The following is a 22,435-nucleotide window of genomic DNA, read 5'->3' as shown; positions in this document are numbered from 1 at the left end:
GGGCCTGACGCGCCCCCGCGGCGGTGTCGCGGGCCCAAGCGGCGGGTGGCGGCGGGGCGGGGCCGCTGCCGCCTCGGGGAGGGGGCCCAGGCCGGCCTCGTGGGGGCTCCGCTCGCCGCTACCTTCACTCGGCTCGCCCGGATCCCGCCTCAGCGCCGCCGACCGCCGCCATCTTGGAGAAGGAGAGAAAAGCGCGAGCGGCCAGGGAGCCTCAGTCGAGCCCAGAGCGCAGGCTCCGGCTCGGGGAAGGGGAATCCCGCTCCTGACAGAGCGCCGAGCGCATCGAAAGAAGCGCGCTACTTGCTAAGCCCGGGAACTGGTGTTGATTGAGAATTTGCTGTGGGGCCAGGCTTGGGCTGGAAGCTTTATGAACATTGTATCATTTAATCCTCACTGCATCCCTGTGAGGTAGGTTTGGTCACATTTTACAGATGAGAAACAGGCTCAAAGAGGGGTTAGGTGACTTGCCCAACCGTACACAGGTAGTTGGAGGAGAAGGCAGATACTACTCCAAGTCTTCTGATACTTAATGAAGGGCTCTTTCCTCAAGACTATGCCATTTCTTTCGAGATATTTTTGTACATAAATGCTCTTTCTGCGAAACCTAGATCATGCAGGTTAATAGCAGCGGTGCTTATTCGGAATTTGGCATCTATGTTTGGGTGGTTGGCATATTTCGGATGAGGTGGAAGGACATAGTTTTCTAACAATGCACTATAACATAATTTGCATGGTGAATCCTCTTTATTTCTCCTCACGAATTATTTGCATTTAAAAGTTGGAAACAGCCCTCAGGCAAACGAAGAGGTGCCACACACAGGAGAAAGAGGGGTTTTTCAGATTTGCTCTGGAGAATTTGGACTCATAGGTAGAAATTACTGTTTGAAGCTCTTGGTTGCATATGAAGACAAACTCATTTTTCTAGAGCAGTTCAGTCGTGTTTGGCTACCTTGTAAGGTAGTGAGCTCCCCATTACCAAAGGAATTCAAGAAGAAGCTAGTGCCTTCGTTACCGTAGAATGGAGAGGTTGGAGATCTAGATTGGTTTCTAGCATTGTGAACCCCATGAAACTCTGTGCAAAATTATGCTTTTGTGCACCTGTGTGTTTTTCTGGGGTTTAGATCCTATCAAAGATTAGGAATCCCTATTTTAGAGGGCTTTCCAGTCCAGAATTGGATGGGTGCTTTAAGGGGATGTAGTAACACTGCTCATTTTGCAGACTGAGAAACTGAGACTAAGAGAAGCAGATGATTTGAACTCAGAACACACTGCTAGTTAGTGATCGGATAAGGATTAGAAACCAGATTATCGGACTCTTGGTTCAGTGCTCTTTTCACCATGTGCAGCTTTCTCTCCCTCTGCGCTGAGTGGAATATTGGATTCTGTTTAATTTGCTTTTATGGTTGTGAGATGCTGAGATGCTAAAAGAAGCATTCAAAGTTGTTGAATTTATTCCCAAAATGTAACTGCGAATAGTAAATAAAATGACCACCACGGCCCCATCCTGCTCACCAGAAAGATAGTCAATAAGTTTCACCAAAAGGTATGGGATTTCTCTCCTGGGACACCTTGCCTGACATTAGGCTTCCCTGCGAGGTATTGAGGAGCCGTGAGAACGTATTTCCCCCCTGTTCTTCAGTATTGGTCAGGATGTTTTCAGCTGGGAGTGACCTGATCCCAATTCAAAATAGCTCACTGGAAAAGGACAATTTATTGGCTGACATTACTGAAATGTCCCTGTGGGCGTGGCTGGATCCAGGGAAGGACTCAAGTCTCTCCACAGAGGTGCTTTCCTCTGAGGTTGGCTTTATTCTCAGGTTCCAGGTGATGACTCCACCTCCGGGCTTGACCATTCTTCCAACTACCAGTGTCGCTGGACAGGACGTTTCTTTTACCCATTTGTTTTGGGAGACTCTCATTGCCTGAATTGGATCAGCAATCAGTATGAGCAAGGGTGTGGGGCATGCTGATGGGCTAAATCAGGTCACAGGCTCACCCCCCAAAGCAGGATAAACGCAAGGAAAATCAGGGGTTATTGTCAGATGGGTAAAGGAGTGTTAGGTAGGGAAGGTGTCCACCCAGCCCTACCGCTGGCGTGGACCTGCCTGCCTCAGGGTCCTGCTTGTCCAGTCCCTTCTTTTATCCCACCTGAGGTTGGGCATATCAAGTTATTGCCCATCTTAACCTCCTGAAGACCTGAAGTCCATTGCTCCTCAGTCTGTTCCCTTCCTCCAGTCTTGTATCACTGCGTGTATGTTCATTCATTTAACAAATACTGATTGGAAACATGACATGGGTCAGGCACTGTCCTGGGTGTTCAGAAGAGAACAATGAACAAAACTGAGAGTCTTTCGGACCATGAGAGACGACGGACTCTGAAAAACAAACTGAGGGTTCTAGAGGGGAGGGGGTGGGGGATGGGTTAGCCTGGTGATGGGTATTAAAGAGGGCACGTTCTGCGTGGAGCACTGGGTGTTATGCACAAACAATGAATCATGGAACCCTACATCAAAAACTAATGATGTATGGTGGTTAACATAACAATACAAAATTAAAAAGAAACTGAGTCTTTGACACCCCTCCCCCCCCAGCTTACATTCTTTTTTTTTTTTTTTTTAAAGATTTTATTTATTTGACAGAGAGAGAGAGATAGTGAGAGAGAGAGCACAAGCAGGGGGAGCAGCAGGCAGAGGGAGAGGGAGAAGCAGGCTCCTGGCTGCGCAGGGAGCCCGATGCGGGGCTCGATCCCAGGACCCCGGGATCATGACCCGAGCCGAAGGCAGCCGCTTACCCGACTGAGCCACCCAGGCGCCCCCCGAGCTTACATTCTAATTGGGGTGGGGGGCAGAAAATAAATAAATAGGGACCATGTTAGGTGGTGATCAAAGGTGGAGAAAAATGCCAGGTAGGGTAAGGGATACCAGGAAGGAGTGGAGGTGGGGATTTCTATTAAAATGTGATCAGGGAGCCTCCTCTGATGGGGTGCACCCCGGAGGCTGGAGGCTGAGGCTGGTGGCTGGTGGTGGCGGCTGGGAGGCCAAAGCCTCCTGGAACAGATGCAAGGCCTTCCTCTGAGCCTTGATGGAAATATATTCTCGACCGAGTGTCCTGCCCTGGTTCTTTTGTTTCTGCAACTTGCAAAGGGAGAAAGGAGGATGGCTTGGTAGCCCCAGGTGGGGAGGGGCCTGGTCACAGTGGGCTTTGTGAGTAAGAACACCTTGTCCCATGATGGCATCTGAGATGTGTGAAGATTGGGTGCTCGCTGGGCCTGGGGCTAGTCTCTGGCCCGCTGGACCCCAGTAAGCTGCTCAGCACATATGGTATTAACAGGTGGCCATCAAGTTGTGCTTGATTTGGATGTTTTCTTCTTCGGATTGTTTTCCTGTGCTTTGCCCTCTGCAGCTGTGTTTGGAGCAGCTTTGTTGGGTCAGGCCCAATGGATACGCACATGACAAGGCCCTTTTGGCTGGGAGTGGTGGGGCCTAATTAAAACTACCACAAGCAACAGGAAGTTTATGGCTCATGTGAAAAAGCATTAAGAGTCAGAGAGAAGCTGGCTCTCTAGGCCTCCGAGTCCAGGGATTCAGATCCCTCCCTCCCAGCTTGTTCTCATAAGTTGGCCATCCTCACGCGCCTGGAGTCATGGCTGCAGGTAGCCCAGGCTTCTGTGCTTACAGTCTCCTGACCAGAGAGGGAAGAGGGCTTTCCCACATCCGCTCCATGGGGAGGAATCGCAGGGAGGAACGATTGGTTGCCTTGGGGGTCACTGGTCATTCCGTGTTGTGATGGACCGTTCCCAGCAGAACCATTAAGTTGGAACCGGGGAAAGTTGATCCACAAAAGGATACAGGAATCTCTTCTGGAGCAACAAATAGTAAACCCTCTGTGATGAGGGGCGCCTGGGTGGCTCAGTTGTTAGGCGGCTGCCTTCAGCTCAGGTCATGATCCCAGGGTCCTGGGATCGAGTCCCGCGTCTTGCTCCCTGCTCAGTGGGGAGCCTGCTTCTCTCCCTCTCCCTCTGCCTGTTGCTGCCCCTGCTCATGCTCTCTCTCTCTGGTCTCTCTCTCTGTCAAATAAATAAATAAAACCTTAAAAAAAAATCCTCTGTGATGAGGCAATGATGCTCTGTTCCTGCTTCTAAGCAGCCCCGATCTCGTGTGCAGCCTTGATTCGGCTCATCCCTCGATACCTGCCCCAGCCACACTGACCTTCTCCTGGTTCTCTAAGCATGCAGTGCCCTGTCGTGCATCCATGCCATTGTGCACATGTCCTTATGTGTAATGTGTCTCCCCCACTCCACTGCTTTTGCCATCTCGGCACCCAGAAAACTCCTATGTATTCTTCAAGACATAGCTTGGATGCCCCCTCTCCAATCATGCTCTGTGTTCCCACACACCAGATTACATGCACCTCCCACCCTGCACTGCGGTCATCCTTTGACATACGTCCTTTCCCTGTTCCTCAAGTGTAGGACCACATGGTAGGTGTTCAGTGAATCCTTTCCATTACATGTTGAGTGAAGAGTGGGACAGACCGTTTTTCCTGGGGCTCTGGGCAACAGAGGTGAAAGCTGCTTAGGAGAGTTACAGAAGGTGTGACAGCATTGGGTTTGGTTTGCCCACACCCTCGCTCATCTTCTGCAGCAGACGTCAGTGTGCAGACCTCAGGAATGGCCATGTAACTCCAGCCTGGTAATCATAATCCACAGCTTGAGCTTTCCTGGGGCTGGATCAGGCCGTCTACTGCCCCTTCCATGCTTTACTGTGAGAACCAGGGATTCCCCCCTCCCCCGTGGTGTGTGCTGGCTGGGGGCTTCCCTGTCCTTTGGAGCCCCTCTGGGCTCCCTAGTCCCTATGCTCCAAGAAAGAGGGACCCCTTGAACTGGTCTGTGTCTGTGGGGTATGGTTGGTGGGATAGGGTGGGAAGGCATTCCTGGTGGAAGAAACTGGGTAAAAGGAGGCAGGGAGGCTCAGGGCCACATCATATCCTCAGAATGACAAGCAGTGGGGTCAGCAGTGGGAATTCTGGGGGAGGTTGGGGCCCCCCGGAGAGTTTGTACCTCATCTGAAAGGGCACGGACCAGCACCCCACCTGGCTGTCTCTCTCCCCCACTGCACATTTCTAGCTGACGGCGGTGACCCTCTGTTTCTTCTTTCCTCCCCCCCAACTCCTGCAGGAAAATAATTTTAGCCTTATAAGTTCAAAGTACAAATATTCATGTCCCCACCTCCTGGATTAAACAAATGTTAACATTATATATATATATATATATATATATATATATATATATATATATATATATATTTTTAAAGATTATATATGTAAATTTTTAAAGATTTTATTTATTAATTTGAGAGAGAGAGAGAGCAAGAGTGAAAGAGCAGGGGGAGGGAGAAGCAGACTCCCCCCTGAGCAGGGATTCACACCATGGGGCTCGATCCCAGGACCCCAAGACCGTGACCTGAGTGGAAGGCAGATGCTTAACCGACTGCCATCCAGGTGCCCCTATTCTACTTATATTGGCTTGTTCTAAATTTTATTTAATTTAAAAATTTTTTAGGAAAGAAAACATGACTACAGTTTGAATCGCATCTCCGCCTCCAGTACCAGTAGCTCGCTCCTTTCCCTCTTTTCTCAGAGGAACTGAAATTGGTGCGTGTCCTTTCTGTCCATGTTCTGATTAGATATATGCATGGGAAGTGAGATTAGCCTAATTAATGGTTCAGGGCATTAATTCAGGAGCCGGACTTACTAGGTTAAAGTCTAACCCCATTACTTTCTAGCTGTGTGATCTTGAGCAAGTTCTAGACATCTCTGGGCCCTAATGTCTATCTTCTCAAAATGGAAATAAGGAAAGCAAAACCCTTACACAGCAGCGCCTGGTATCTGGAAGGTGCTGTATGTGTTAGTTACTATTATGCACAAATAATGTATGGTGTTATGTTGTATCACACTATACCATCATTGTTTCACAAAGCTAAGTGGTATAGAACCAACTGGGTAGCAATTTGTGTTTTTCACTCAACGTACCACATTTGGGAGACTTTGCTTCTAGCCAAATTGGAATGACAGGGACCAGATTTCTCTTGCTGCCCAAAACAATTGACAAGAAGATCCGGACCAAAATATAAGAGACAAGGGTTTTCAGACCTTGAATATCAGGCAGCACAGGACAACAATCCCTGAGATGTAGGGGGACAAACAAAGTGAGTCCTATGATTGCTTCGGTTTACCGCCTGAAGTGTCCAGACTCCAGCATAGGGAAGGGTAACCCAGATGGCACCCGGTGGTCTCCCTGAGTTGCGGAGATGGAGCTAGGAGTTTGGAGAGGTTAGGGTGACGGATTCTCGGGTGGAGTATGAATGAGGAGAGCCCGGCCCAGAAAGAGCTCTGGAGCGCCATAGGGAGCCCCCCTTGAGTCTTCTGCTGAGGACCGATCAGTGCACGTATGTGAAGAAACTACCTAAAGCCAGGGAAAGAACTCAAAAGGATTAGAGAGAGCGATTCCTATAGTTGATGCAGGGCTGGGAATAGTTCAGGTTCTCATCAACCAGAATGGAAAAACCTTGTAATTCATGGGATGTCTTGCAGAGCACTCAGTTGTGGGGGAAAGGTTTAGCCCAGAATAAAGGCTGCTCTGATTCCACCTAACAAAACTTAAAAACAAACCTTAGGAGGATCAAACTGTTTTCAAGTAACTTAATTGTATCACAGAGCAAACCGCGGGACTATCTATAGGAATGCAAAATATCCAGTGCATGCCCCGCTAAAATTCACAATCTCGGTAAAAATCACCAGGCATGCAAACAAGCAATAAACTATGACCCATAACAAGGAGAAAAATCAATCAATAGAAACAGACCCATAAAAGACACAAATGATAGAATCAGTAGACAAGGACGTTAAAACAGTAATTATAACTATATTCCATATGTTCAAGAGGAGAGAACAAAGATTAAGCGTGTTAAGCAGAGACATGAAAGGTATAAAATGGGTTCAGGAAGTCACCTGGTTCTGGGCAGATCCTCCCACTAAGTAAATAAAATCCCCCAAAACAGGGGCGCCTGGGTGGCTCAATAGGTTGGGTATCTGCCTTTGATTCAGGTCATGATCTCGGGGTCCTGGGATCAAGCCCTGTGGTCAGGCTTTGTGCTCAGCGGGGGGTCTGCTTCTCCCTTTCCCTCTGCCCCCCCTCCTGCTCTCTCTCTCTCTCCCTCTCAAATGAATAAATAAAATCTTAAAACAAAACAAAACAAAACAAACAAATGTAAGAAGACACTGAAAGGTGGGGAGAAGAATGTAGATTTCAGGATCTAAACAACGTGTCCTTATCCTATACAAAAATCAACTCAAAATACATTAAAGACTTAACTGGAAGACTTGAAACTATAAAACTGCCAGAGGAAAATACAGGGGGAGAGCTCCTTGACATTGGTCTTGGCAAGGATTTTTGGGGATATGACACTACAAGCAAAGGCAACAAAAGCAAAAATAGACAAGTAGGACTCCAAACTAAAACGTTTCTGCACAGCAGAGCAAACAGTTAACAAAATAAAAAGGAACCCTATGGAATGGCAGAACATAATTGGAAATCATAAACATACACATATATATTTTGGGGGGTGAGGGGCAGAGGATGAGGGAAAGAGAATCTTAAACAGGCTCCACACCCAGCACAGAGCCCGATGTGGGGCCTGGGCTCAGAACCCTAAGATCATGACCTGTGCCGAAATCAAGAGTCCGACACTTAACTGACTGAGCCACCCAGGTACCCCTGCAAATCATATATTGGGTAAGGGTTTAATGTCTGAAATATATAAAGAATTCATGCAAGTCAACAGCATAAGAACAGATAACCCAATTAAAAAATGGGCAAAGGACCTCGATAGATGTTTTTCCAAAGAAGACCCACAGATGGCCAACAAAAGCACGAAAACGTGCTCGGTGTCACTAATCACCAGGGAAATGCGAATCAAAACCACAACGAGAGATCACCTCACACTCGTTAGAGATGGCCGTCATCAGAATGTCAAAAGATAACCAGTGTTGGGGGGATGTGGAGAAGGAACCCCTGTGCACTGTTGGTGCGAATATAAACTGGTACAGCCACCGTGGAAAACAATGTGGAGGTTCCTCAAAAAATTAAAAATACAATTAATAAAATTAAAAAAATAATGGGTTTATACCCAAAAGAAATCAAGTCACAGTCACCACCTCAAAGAGATACATGCATTTTCATGTCCACTGCAGTATTTTTTTATTTTTATTTATTTTTAATTTTTTTAATAGATTTTATTTATTTATTTGAGAGAGAGAATGAGATAGAGAGAGAGCACGAGAGGGAAGAGGGTCAGAGGGAGAAGCAGACTCCCTGCTGAGCAGGGAGCCCGATGCGGGACTCGATCCCGGGACTCCAGGATCATGACCTGAGCCGAAGGCAGTCGCTTAACCAACTGAGCCACCCAGGCGCCCCATGTCCACTGCAGTATTATTCACTATTGCCAAGATATGGAAACAATCTTAGTGTCTGTTGACAGATGAATAGATAAATGAAATGTGTATATAGATATATATATCAGGACATTATGTGAAGTGAAATAAGCCAGAAAGATTTATATGTGGAACCAAAAAAAAAAAGCACTAAACCAAAAAACCAATCCTCTCTCCCCCAAACCCAAACTCCTCAAACTTATAGTAATAGTAGAGTGTGGTTAGCTGAGGCTAGAGGTGGGGCAAGGAAAAAGGGATATTAATCAAAGGGTACAAATTTCCTGTTAAAAGATGGCTAAGTTCTGGAGACCTAGTGAAAGGCATGATGACTGTAGTTAATAACAGTGTATGGTGTACTTGAAATTGATCTCAAGGATAGGAACACACACAGACGCACACATACACAATGACTACGGGAGGTGATGGATGTGTTAATTAGTCTGATTGTTTTCATTGTTTCACAATGTATACGTATATCAAAACATCATGTTGTATACCTTAAATATATGTAATTTTTTATCTGTCAAATATAAGAGAGAAAGAGTCATAAACTTGCAAACGTATGTAGAATTGTTCTTAATACTCTCTTATTCTTTTGGTGTCTGCAGGGTCTGTAACGATACCCCGTTTTATTCCTGATCCTGGCAATTTGTGTTTTCTCTCTCCCTGTGTCAGTTTTATTGATCTTTGTTTCACTGATTTCCTCCATTGTTTTTCTGTTTTCAATTTCACTGATTTCTGCTCTTTATTGTTTCCTTCTTTCTGCTGCCTTTAGGTTCTTTTTCTAGGTCCTTGAGGCGGAAGCTTCAAGGACCGATTTTAGACATATCTTTCTTTCTGATGTATACATTTAGTGCTGTCAGTGTCCTTCTTAGCCCTGCTTAGCTGCTGTCCCATGACTTTTGATATATCGTATTTGCATTCAGTTCAGTGCTTTTGTGCATTTCTTTGAAACTTCCTCTTTAACTAAAGGATTATTTAGAAGTGTGTTGCTGACTTTTCAAGCATGTGGAGATTTTTCTGTTATCTTTCTGTCCTTGATTTCTAGTTTGATTCCACTGTGGTCCACCAACACAATGGGTAGTGTTTCATTCTCTCGACGGTGGTGATTGTTTCACTGGTGTTTACCTATGTCAAAACACCATCAAATATCATACTTTAAATGTGTGCAGTTTAAAACATGTCAGTTATACTGACATAAAGGTGTCAAAATGTAAAAAAAAAAAGACTCAGAATTTCTAGAAGTGAAATCTACAACACCTGGGATGAAAAACGTGAGAGATGGAGTTGATGACCAATTAGACTCTCAAGAAGGGAAGGTGAATGAACTCTGAAGATAGAATGAGATGAACAATCCAAAATGAAGCACGGAGAAAAAAGACCCTGCAAAATGAAAAGTATCAGTGAACTGTGGGAAAACTGTAAGCTTAATAGAAGTGTGATTTGAGTCTCTGAAAGAGGAGAGAGTAGATTAAAAAAAATATATTTTATTATATATATAAATTAGAAAAAATGAGAGAAAATTTTCTGAATTTCCAAACTCACAAATATAAAGAAAATGACACCAGTGCACATCATAACCTACTTGCTTAAAACCAGGGATAGAGGGACAACCTTAAAAGCATCCATAGAGGGGCACCTGGGTAGCTCAGTTGGTTAAGCGTCTGACTTTGGCTCAGATCATGATCTCAGGGTCCTGGGATCAAGTCCTGTATTGGGCTCCCTGCTCAGCGGGGAGCCTGCTTCTCCTTCTGCCTCTGTCACTCTCCCCGCTCGTGCTCTCTCCCTCTCTCAAATAAATAAATAAATCTAAAAAAAAAAAGCATCCATGGGAAAAAAACATTATGTGCACACAAGGCTTACCTCTGTGGGCCCAAGGCTACTATCCCTAGAAAAGCCTACAAATGAGTTTGGCCCTTGGCTGATGTCTGGGAACTTGGCATTTGGTCAGGGGGTTGGGTGGGGTGGGGGAAGTTGGGGGGAGTTGGGGGGAGTTGGGGGCAGGAAGCTTCTCAAATACAATGAGCTAAGAAGGACATTTCACCTTTGTGGCATTCTTCCCCAAAGCCACAATCTTGGCCTAATCATGAGAAAATACACAGATATACCCTAAATTGAGGGACATGCTCCTCAAGACTGTCAAGGTCATGAGAAACAAGAAGACTGATAAACTGTCACAGATCAGAGGAGACTAACACAACTCAATGCAAAGTGGCATCCTGGCCTGGACCTTGGAACAGAAAAGGTCAGTGATAGAAAATTGGTAAATCCCAAAGTCTACAGTTTAGTTCACAGTAATGTACCAACGTGGGTTTCTTGGACTTGACGGATTTACAACAGTCATATGAAATAATAACATTCGGGAAAACCAAAACAATGTGAGTTGTGTATGAGAACTTTTGCTTCTGTCTGTGCAAGTTATCTGTAAGTCTAAAATTATTCCAAATAAAAGGCTTATTTTATGGGCAGAAGACATGAACAGACATTTCTGCAAAGAAGACATCCAAATGGTCAACAGACATATGAAAAAGTGCTCAACATCACTCAGCATCAGGGAAATACAAATCAAAACTTCAATGAGATACCACCTCACACCAGTCAGAATGGCTAAAATTAACAAGTCAGGGAACGACAGATCTTGGCAAGGATGCGGGGAAAGGGGAACCCTCCTACACTGTTGGTGGGAACGCAAGCTGGTGCAACCACTCTGGAAAACATTATGGAGGTTCCTCAAAAAATTGAAAATAGAGCTACCCTACGACCCAGCAATTGCACTACTGGGTATTTACCCCAAAGATACAAATGTAGTGATCCGAAGGGGAATGTGCACCCTGATGTTTATAGCAACGATGTCCACAATAGCCAAACTATGGAAAGAGCCTAGATGTCCATCAACAGATGAATGGATAAAGAAGATGTGACACACACACAGACACACACACACACACACACACACTGGAATATTATGCAACCATAAAAAATGAAATCTTGCCATTTGCAATGACGTGGTTGGAACTAGAGGATATTATGCTAAGTGAAATAAGTCAATCAGAGAAAGAATTATCATATGATCTCACTGATATGTGGAATTTGAGAAACAAGGCAGAGGATCAGAGGGGAAGAGAGGGAAAAATGAAACAAGACGAAACCAGAGAGGAGACAAATCATAAGAGACTCTTAATCTCAGGAAACAAACTGAGGGTTGCTGGAGTGGTAGGGGGTGGGAGGGATGGGTGGCTGGGTGATAGACATTGGGGAGGATATGTGCTATGGTGAGCGCTGTGAATTGTGTAAGACTGACAAATCACAGACCTGTACCCCTGAAACAAATAATACATTATATGTTAATAAAAAAATAAAATTAAAAAAGGGCCTATTTTAAAAAGGTTGTCCTTTGAGAAGACCAATACAGTTGATGAATCCCTAGTTGGACTGATCAGGAAAAAGAAGAGAAGGCATAAAATACCTCGATCAGAGATCAAGCTATAAAACGCACACACACACAATTATCTTTGCTCTCAGTCTACATTGGTGCAGGTATGTCCAGGTAATTAATTTTTGCAGCTGTACAGTATTCTGTTTTTGCAGTGCACCAGATTTGACTGATTCATTGTTGTTACTATTGGCATTTACATCGTATCCATTTAAATGATTATTAGAAGCAGTAGCACAATAATCTTGTTCAAGTCCCTTGTGCAATTGTGTGAGAATTTCCTTGAGGAGACTCCCGGGAATGGAAATCCTATATCCTAGGACATATATTTACCTTTGCCAGAGATTGTCAAGTTGCTTTCCAAAGTGGTTGAGTGGATTTCTGTATTTTTTTCTACGCTTGGCTTCCTGAGGTCTGTTCTGCCTGATTTGGGGGCTACCATCTCTCTCCCTCTGCTCCATTCCTCTTATCCATGAGACAGCTGATCAAGGTTGATCCTAAGTGATAGAAACAATGTTGCCCCTCTCACTCAGACCTGAAATAACCTTAAATACCTCTTGAATTTCAGTCTTCCAAAACATTCTCAAAGCTGCAATTTCCTGGTCAAATCCAGCATAAGAGAAATCAGCACGGTGTACGTATTTGCCCATTCCCCTGCTAATCAGGAAACTGAAGATCACGTTCACAGATACCAGTTAGTCCACTTGGTAGTTTGAGATACACATCTTATTCCCATAAGAACTGCTTTTGGTACCCGGCTGGTCTCATCCTATTGGTTTCTCAGATGAGGAGAGTGACATTTGGAAAGGTTAAGTGATATATCCAAGGTCACATGATAAATTGATGGCACGATAAATTTTTGATGTTCTTACTGAAGATGCTTAACCTGAATCTAATTGCGAGCAAACATCAGACAACTCAAAACGAAGGATATTCCACAATATGACTGGCCTGTATTGTTAAAAAATGTTCGTGCCAGAGGATATGAGGGAAACCTCCTTCTCAGTTTTGTTGTAAACCTAAATCTGCTTTAGAAAAGAAATAGTCTTTTTTTAAAAGATTTTATTTATTTGAGAGAGAGAGAATGAGAGACAGAGAGCATGAGAGGGAAGAGGGTCAGAGGGAGAAGCAGACTCCCCGCTGAGCAGGGAGACCGATGTGGGACTTGATCCCGGAACTCCAGGATCATGACCTGAGCTGAAGGCAGTCGCTTAACCAACTGAGCCACCCAGGCGCCCTAGAAAAGAAATAGTCTTAAAAAATGTCATGAAGCATGCACGTATGGATATTTGCACACACACACACACACACACACAGCTGAAGAACTGTTGCAGGTTAACAGAGACTAAAAAGACGTAACAACTGAGCACTATCATGATCCTGGATTTTCTTTTGCATAAGTGACATTATTGAGACAGTGGGTGACCTCTGAATGAAGTTCCTGCAGTAGATGATGCTTTTATGTTAATTGCCTGATTTTGACAATTGGGCTATGGTTTGTAAGAGAATGTCCTTGCTGAGAAACACGCACTGAAGACTTGGGGGCAAAGGAATATGACACCTGCAACTTTCTCCACATGGTTTGGAGACAGCGCAGACACCCATCTATCAAGAGGGAGGGACGAAGAGAGGGAGAAGGCCTGTGTGGTACAAGTGCACGTGTAGGGAATTTGAGGGAAGGGCATGTGAGAATTCTTTGTGCTACATTCTTGCAACTTTTTTTCTCAATCTGAAATTATGTCAAAATATGTCAAAAAAGAAAATGCTCCCTTAGCCCCATCCATCTCACATTGTGTAGGGGGCTTCCAGGTTTCTGTTCATGTGGTGTTTTTTTTTTTTTTAAATAAGGATTTTATTTGACACACAGAGAGAGCACAAGCAGTGGAGAGCGGCAGAGGGGAGGGAGAAGCAGGCTCCCCTCTGAGCAGGGAGCCTGACACAGGGCTTGATCCCGGACCCTGGGATCATGACCCGAGCCGAAGGCAGCCGCTTAACTGCTTAACCGACTGAGCCACCCAGGTGCCCCACTTGGTGGGTTTTTTCTAAAGCTTGTGATGGCCTGGGAGACAGGGACATGCTGGGGGGCGGGGGACCTCTGGAGAAGAGTCACCCCCCCACTCTTCTGGGGTCTGCAGAGTGGTGCATGAGGTGGACACACACCCTCCCTACCCTGTGCAGTGTCACTGGGGCCTTGGGCGGGTTTTCTTGAGTGCATAGTACAGGCGATTTCTTCAGAAGTGTTGATTGAGAGGCAGAAAAGTATGCCCATGTCAGTACATTTTCCTTAAAACATCATTTACAGATCAAAATGCCCTTTGTATCAGGCAGCGCTTACATGTGAATCATCTTATTGAATTCTTAGAACCACCCTCCGAATAGACAATCTTACTTAGATACATCTTAGTTATGGGAAAGAAACCAAAGCTCAGAAGGGTAGTTACTTGCTTCAAATCGAAGTACAAGTAACTGTACATCTAGATGCTGATCTCTGAGCCTCGGATGATGATGCTACAGCTCTGGGGTTAGAGGGTGGGGCTACAGGCTGATGAGGAACGTGGAGGAAGCTGATGGCCAAATTGACCCGCCTGGCTTTGTGCTGGGCAGGTGCCGCGTCAGACAGGTTCTGGGCTCCTTGAGGCTTTCCTCCATGTGTCCACCAGAGGGTGCTGCTGGCCCAGTTTAGAAATGCTTTCCCCTGGACCTTCGCTGTGGTCAGAGGAGGAGTTGCTCTACAAACCAGTAAAGCTGAAGCCTCAGGGTCCTTCCCTTGCTCAGACCCCTTCTACTTTTGCACCCAATTTTGCATTCACAACGGGCTATGTCTCCATGAGAGGGCTCTCTGAATATCTCTGGTATCGTCATCATACGGCTTCCTGAACTTGGGTCTGGCAGACCGGAGCTGACTCGCTCTGCCGGACACTGCGTGGATCTTCTGGAGACCCTCCTGCTGTCCTCAGCTCCCATCCTATTTCCCTGGATACTTGCCGTCTGGTCGGCTCCTGGACTTCCCACAGCCCACTCACACAGACCGTCTCAGTTGGTGGAGGTCTCCTGACGGTAAACCTTGTGTCTTTCCCAGAGGCGGACCCTGAGATGAACATTCGTGTCCAAATACTTTATTAAGTTGGTGCTCCCAGGAAACACCTGTGAGCGAATTGGGGGAGGAGGACAGGGAAGGGAAAGAAGCGAAGCAAACTCTCGACTTTAGGTGAGGCTCCAGCATCAGCCTGACTCTGCGTGGGACGCTCTGGAATGTATGTTAGACCTCAGAGCCTGTCCGCACTCTGAGCAAGGTCGCTGGGCTTTCATAGTCTCATGCCAGACCGTCACTGGCTAGGAGCTGCCCCCAGGGGGCTGCAAAGCTGCAAAGCCACTCCTGTAGCCATATATACAATGGAATATTACTCAGCCATCAGAAAGGATGAATACCTAACTTTTACATCAGCATGGATGGGACTGGAGGAGATTATGCTAAGTGAAATAAGCAGAGAAAGTCCATTATCATATGGTTTCACTTATTTGTGGAACATAAGGAATAGTATGGAGGACATTAGGAGAAGGAAGGGAAAAATGAAGGGGGGAAATCGGAGGGAGAGATGAACCATGAGAGACTATGGACTCTGAGAAACAAACTGAGGGTTTTAGAGGGGAGGGGGGAGGGGGGAGTGGTTAGCCCGGTGATGGGTATTCAGGAGGGCACATACTGCATGGAGCACTGGATGTTACACAAAAACAATGGATCGTGGATCACCACATCAAAAACTAATGATGTATTATATGGTGACTAACATAACATAATAAAAATTTAAAAATTAGAAAAAAAAGGCAGGCTTCCAAAGAGAGTTTGCAGGTGCAGCCTTTAGAAGCAAAGCACCGAGAAGCTGCAAGGTGTGCACAGGACTGGGAAGAGCCTCTGAGGGAATGTGGGTTGGGTGGGGCACTGACAGTGTCCCCAGTACCATCCTTCCTGGCTGGTTTTATTTTGTTTCCCAAGCCTGTTTTTCTTGCAATCAGCCCCTTGTTTATCCTAGTGGCTTTAATCTTCCTGGAGTTTCATTGCTAAAACTCCCCTTGGAGAGGCTGCTCCACTTGCCTGGGGAGGGATGGCAGGCAGCAGAGTGTCTGTGCCTGAGGCCACCCCATCATCCCGCCATCCTCGCACCATCCATCACAGCTCGCCACCATTCGGGTAAACTTGGACACACTCATTGTGTATTTCCATAATGTCGTCAGCTGCCCATATAGCATCGAGAATATATTTCCCCATTTTAGAGTGCTGGTAACTCAATTTATAGCGATTTATTCCACAAAAGCAGACAGTAACTCAACTGGCAAGAGGAAAAAAAAATCCTACCAACCCACCACTGTCTCTGTGCGCTGGAAATCAAAATGGTAATGCATGGAATAGATTTCTGCAAGTAATAGGCTTGGTCGGCAGACATGTGAGCTGAGTTAAATGCCTTTTAAGTAAATCTCAGTGTGAGTTATCTGTTCACTCAGACGTGCATGCATAGAAACAGGGAGGCTGTGTGGACAGACGGCACACGCTGTCCCTTTCATTATCCCACACTGAGATTGCGTTGTTAATAACCACAGTCCAGGGGACTGCAGATTTTCCCATCACTGACAGGCGGCTACCAGTGTGATGTAGAGGTATTCATTCATTCATTCGTTTGTTCATTCATTCCCCAAGCCTTTGTGAGACCCAAGTTGCACCAGGCATTGGAGGTGAAGAGACGCAGACAGAGCTGGGGGAGACAGAGCGACAGACAGGTTAGGTGGTAAAGTATTAGCTGCTGTGAGAATGGGCAAGGTTGAGGGCCCTGGAGTCAGACTGCCAAGATTTGAATCTGGGCCCTGCCACTTACTCGGGCAAGATGCCCGACCTCAGGTTCTTCATCTGTAAGATGGGGCTAGAAATCCTGCCTCCCTAAGAGTGGATGGGAGGAGTAAGTGACGGATGCATAGCATGGTGCCTGACTGTAGGATATGCTCAGTAAATGGTTGTTGCTATCATGGTTACTGACATCTATCTGTACAGGGCTCCACAGAAGGAGGGTCAGGAAGATTTTTTTTTTGTTTGTTTTCTTAAAGATTTATTTATTTATTTGAGAGAGAAAGAGCGTGCACGAGTTGGGGGGAGGGGCAGAGGCAGAGGGAGAAGCAGACTGGGGCTTGATCCCAGGACCCTCAGATCCTGACCTGAGCCAAAGACAGACACTTAACCAACTGAGCCACCCAAATGCCCCGGGTCAGGAAGGTTTTGATGGAGGAGGTGATACATCTCCAGAGATTTGATGTTGCTGGCACATGTTAGCCAGGGAAGGGACCGAATGAGGGGAAGGCGCTGGGGTTTGTATGAGTCTGCTCAGGCTTCCAGAACAAAGTATCACAGACTGGTGGCTTCACCAACAGACATTTGTTTTCTCACAGTTCTGGAAGCTAGAAGTCCATGATCAGGGTTCCAGCTGATTCGGTTGCTGGTGAGAGCTCTCTTCCTGGCCTGCAGATGGCCACTTCCTCTCTGTGTCCTCACATGGTCTTTTCTTCGTGTGGGTGCAGAGAGAGAGAGACAGAGACAGAGATCTCTTGTGTCTCTTCCTCTTACAAGGACACCAGTCCTACTGGATGAGGGCCCCACCCTTATGACCTCATTTAACCTTAATTACCTCCCCCAAGGCCCCATCTCCAAATATAGTCACATTGGGATTTAAGGCTTCAACATATGAATTTTGGAGGGACACAAACATCCAGTCCATAACAGAGTGACTGGAATACGATCTAAAGCTCCTGTTTCCCTACTTACTAGCTGTGTGACCATGGGATTGGTAATATTTAGTCAATAATATTTGTCTAACTCTGGGGACTTTTATATGGATTAATTCAGGTAATACTTTGCATTGGAGAGACAGAAAGTGTTGAAAACTATGGTATTTCGTGCAGTGATGGAGCAGGATATGGCTCATGACAGCAGGGAGAGGCGATGAAAAGGCAAGAACGTTTTGGTGCCCACCAGTAGAGAGGTCGTCCAATCCACTGGTTCATTGACCCACGGGAGGAGTCAGTGCTCAGGGGTATGCAGTGGTTCTAAATCTGGTGGCACATCTGTCTGAGACTTCCACTCCTGCTGCTTCGGACAACCCACACTGCAAGAGTGATTGGGCCTTTGGCATTATGAGGTGCCACACCTGTCATTGACCAATCAAGACTATGCAACAGACCTTCTCATTGGTCCTTTCTTGTCAGTGCATCTGGCCTCCTTCCTCAGCAGTGGCATGAATGAAGCCCACATTGGACAAGCTAAAAGGACCACACACTGATTGTAGATCAATGAACCTCAGGAATGCCCTTCAGCAGCTCAGGTTTGCAATATGGCAAGCTAATTCTATGGAATAATCATCTTGGCAAGGCTGGTGTGTCTTGCAGATATCATTGCCAATGGACTAAAGTTAGGGTCTCCTACAATGTTAAAAAAAAAAATCACAACTTGTATGACTCATAGGCCACCTTGTGTCTAGTCTCAACATGAATCTCATGCAAAGAATTATAAGTCCAGAATCCAAAGTAACTGAAAAGGTGATTACTTTTTTATTGCAATCCCCTTGTGAAAATGACAAAGGGAACGGACATTAAAAGGCACAGCAAGACTTTTTGGAACTCCTGTACCCTTATTTTTTGTACTCTTCATGTCCCTCACATACACAGTGTCCCTCTCCCCCATCCGCCCAGCTGTAACATCTCTCTTGTTTTTGTCCCCTGCCATCCACTTCAATTACTCATTTATTCAAATTTGTGTTGAGTCCCGTATGTGCCAAGCTCTCTGAATACAACAAGCAGACCAGACACCCATGGATCTTGCTTCCCAAATTTACATTCCTTTCCCTGTCTGCTTTGTTGAGATATGATTAAGTTTACATTCTTTGATCATGGACATCTAGGATCATCTGTACCCTCCCTAGAAGATTCCTAGAAACCACTTGTCCTACATGAAATTGATAACTTCTAAAGAATCATTAGGACAAGAAAAACAGATCTTATATTTGGAAGGGACTTTAGAGATCATCTGGTCCAATGTCTAGGGGGTCTAGGTTGGGGGGATCCCCCTCTGTAGTACTTTTGGAATCACCTGGTTTTACCTTGGCTTATCCAGCATATTGTGTCAAAGAGATGGTTACCTTTCTATATAGTTTACTGTAGCAACCCAGCCACCTGGAACAGTAGGTGCTTGATAAATAATTGTTGACTTTTGGGTGAATGGGGAACTCCTGAGTCTATGAAGCAGACTTTCCCACTACTGGACAACTCTAACTTTTAAAGAAAATTCTTGATAGTGAGCCCAAATCTGCCTTCCTATCACAGAGTCTCATTGCTCTGAGTTCTGCCTGCACAGAATGGCAGTTGTCAACAAAGCTACCCTCAGACCAAGTCTAAGACAATTTCTGCAGCAACTCTTTAGGAACTGTTTCTTGGTGCTTGTTGCTGAGCCACACAAGGGAATTGCGCTTGGTGCTTTGTCTTAATATCAGTGTCCTAGAGTCTTTTCTGTATTGGGATTTGCAGCACTCCCTATATTTAGACCAAAGGAGACTCAGCTGTCTGGGGAGGGCTTGTCTGGGTTGTGGAAATCACTAAGCTGAAGCTTTTATGGGACTCATCACTATCTGATCAATACATTGAAGTTGGGTGTCTAGATATTGTTGCTATGTGCTAAATATTTTCACTTATTTATCTATTCATTCAACCATTCATTTATTTATTCAACAAACATTTATTTAGCACTTACCATGTGCTAAGCCCTGTGTTAATCACTATGGGACCTGGGAAGAATGAGAAATCTCTTTCTCAAGAAGCTCAGTCTGGTGGGGGAATCAGACGTGAAGATAAATAATTGCAATATATTGTGATACATTCTATAATAATCATCTGTATAAGGCACAATGGGAGCTCCAGAGATGGAGGGTCCATTCTACTTAGCAGATGGGGTCAGGAAACTCCTCCTTGAAGAACTGACACTTGAGCTGAGTTTTGGAGGTGGACCAGATAGATGGCATTGAGGGAGGTGTTGGAAGAAATCTCCAGATAAAGGTGCAGACAATGCAAACGCTTGGAGGGGCAGAGTAGCACCATATGTTTGGGGAGCTAGGCATGGTTTTGGATGGCAGGGCTAGGGCATGTGGGTAGGAGAGCAGCACACTGGAGAAGGAGGCAGGGACCTTTGAGGACAACCCCATCATCAGCTCAGAGCCACTCATGTCTGAACACACTTTCACTCAATCCTCTATGTTTCTTGTCATTCTTGGTTTTAAGGAGATCATAAAAGGCTAGCTAGATTTTAAAAAAATCATTAAAATATTTGAACGTGCTTGAAAGTTGAGATATACTGCAATGAATTCTCATATATTCATCACTCAGATTCAACAATTATCATGTTTTTGCATGTTTGCTCTATTCTTTTTTTCCTTTTTCCTGGCCGAAATGTTTGACAGCAAACTTCAGACATCATGGCATTTCATCCCAACATACTGTATTATGTATTTCTAAAAAAACGGTCTTTTTCTTATATAATCACAATGCCATTAGCACACTTAACAAAATTAACATGATTTTCATCATTTCATCTAATATATGGTTTATGTTAAAGATTTTCCAAGTGCCTCGGAAGTATTTTTTAGGACGTGGGTTATTTGATCCAGGATCCAGGCAAAGTGGGTAGGAGGATTTTAATGTGAAGAATTTGCTCGATAGCTATTATCAATAAGGGCGTTGGTGGGTAGGCTGTTGGGCTTGCTGTAATAATCCCCACCTCCTGGCACACATACCCATGTATAATTCCTTCCATGTGAGTAGGTGGGACCTGTGACTGCATATAACCAATGGAATAGGTAAAGGTGAAGGAACATCACCTTTGGGAAAACATTCTGGAAGATTCTGACTTCCATTGTGCTGAAGGATTCCCTCTCACTGGTTTTGACGCAGCAGCTGCTGGGCACTGAGCTGTCCTGTGGAGCAGCCCCATTGGCCCGGAATTGAGGGCAGCTTCCAGCCAATAGCCGGCAAGGACCCCAAATGTGTCACAACCAGAGTCCTTTCAGACAAGACCCCAGGCCCAGCGGATACCTTGACCACAACCTCTCAAGCGATCCTGAAGCAGAAGACCCAGCTGCGTTGTGCCTGGGTTCCTGGCCTCCAGAAACTGAGACAATACATGTGTCTTATTTTAAATGGTTAAGTTTGTGCTAATTTTATGCAGCAATAGATAACTAACACAGATGCATTGGGCTGCTAATAATAGAAAGCCGAACTACCGGTGGCTGAAAGTATAAGAAGATTAATTGTTTGTGTAATGGGAAATTAAGGAGTTACAGGGCTGTTTCAACAACTCACTGCTCTGGTCATGGACCCAGATCTTTCTGTCTTCCTGCTCTGTCATTCTCAGTGTGTTGGGCGATGTCTCCTATCATGACTGAATTATGGTTGCACCAGCTTTGAGCATCCCATCCTGCCTACCACTGATCAGGCAGTAAGGGAGAGGGTGTCCCTCGCTTATTAGGGAGACATAGCTTTCCTAGAAGCACCAGGTAGACTTTCCCCGACAGCCTAATTTCCAGAACTGGGTTGATTGCCCATACATGGACTTAGTGCCTGGCAAAGGGAAATAAGACTGCATGACTAGTTTGGACCAATCAGTTATGGTTCCTCTCTCTCTCTCTCTTTTTTTCTCTTCGAAGGTTTCAGTTGTCTGTTGCCTTTAATTAAACTCTAAATAGAGAACACATTCTTCTATGATTATAATATGGAAATGTCTATGAACAAAATAGATGACTTGTTTGGCAAAGGCCTAGGAAAGGATGGTGTCAGCCAAGTTCATCCAAGGCATCAAGCAGCAGCATCTACGAGGCCAGGACGTGGTCAGTGTTTGGGGACGGAGGTAAATATCTGCAATCCGTGCATCCTTTTGATTTCTTCTTTCAGTGCCTGATTTACCATCTGGTGCTGCTGGACAGTTCTCTTCTCCTTAAATTCTTCTGACTCAATCCAGATTTCATACATTGCCCCACAGCCTCCTGAAATGTCGGTGACTTGGATAGCTGTAGCTCCAGGAAAATTTTCTTTGAGAACTTGGGTCACTCTGAGCTCCCCCTCAGTTTGCTAGGTAAACATTTGCTGGACACAGTGGAGAAGAGGAAGCCCGCGGATCCCACGGAGCAGTGGCGCTGCCGTGGCTGGGCTCCACGCCACCATGCCCGGCCGCCGCAGCCCATGGTTCCTCTCTTGAGCTGGGTACTTTGTCACCTGAAAACAAACAAACAAACTGATGTTTTACTCACAGGGGAGAAGGAAGGAACAGCACCTGGACAGGCCAGAGCAACACTGCACGTCAACGGGGGGCATGTATGACCTTTCTACACATTGAACCTGCGCACCGGGCCTCTTCCCTCAGCCTGGCAGGAGCTAGATGGAACTTTCTCTCCCTCAGGCTGACAGCACCAGCCATCACTGGGCTCCCGTCTC

At 45.5% G+C, this 22,435-nt stretch overlaps 1 protein-coding gene and 1 pseudogene across 2 annotated transcripts in view; both read right to left on the bottom strand.

Annotated features, from left to right (window-relative positions):
- The window catches only part of HMGXB4 (HMG-box containing 4), a 30,133-nt gene extending 29,947 nt beyond the window's left edge, over positions 1-186 (bottom strand). The window contains exon 1 of one of the 2 annotated variants that reach the window (XM_088025319.1): positions 123-186. The gene's annotated coding sequence lies outside the window, so the exon portion shown is untranslated. The remainder of the gene's footprint in view (positions 1-122) is intronic. The other variant, XM_028088596.2, reaches the window with a different exon arrangement.
- A 21,548-nt stretch (positions 187-21,734) lies between these two features.
- Positions 21,735-22,165, bottom strand: LOC114197506 (bolA-like protein 3 pseudogene; annotated as a pseudogene).
- Positions 22,166-22,435: the final 270 nt, after the last annotated feature.

Source organism: Eumetopias jubatus, unplaced genomic scaffold (genome assembly GCF_037043125.1).
Source record: "Eumetopias jubatus isolate StellerSeaLion01/CBP00866 unplaced genomic scaffold, mEumJub1_p1.0 scaffold_8, whole genome shotgun sequence".
Lineage (NCBI taxonomy): Eukaryota > Metazoa > Chordata > Mammalia > Carnivora > Otariidae > Eumetopias > Eumetopias jubatus.
The sequence above is the reverse complement of the archived record's forward strand: the minus strand, read 5'-3'. Positions and strand labels throughout refer to the sequence as shown.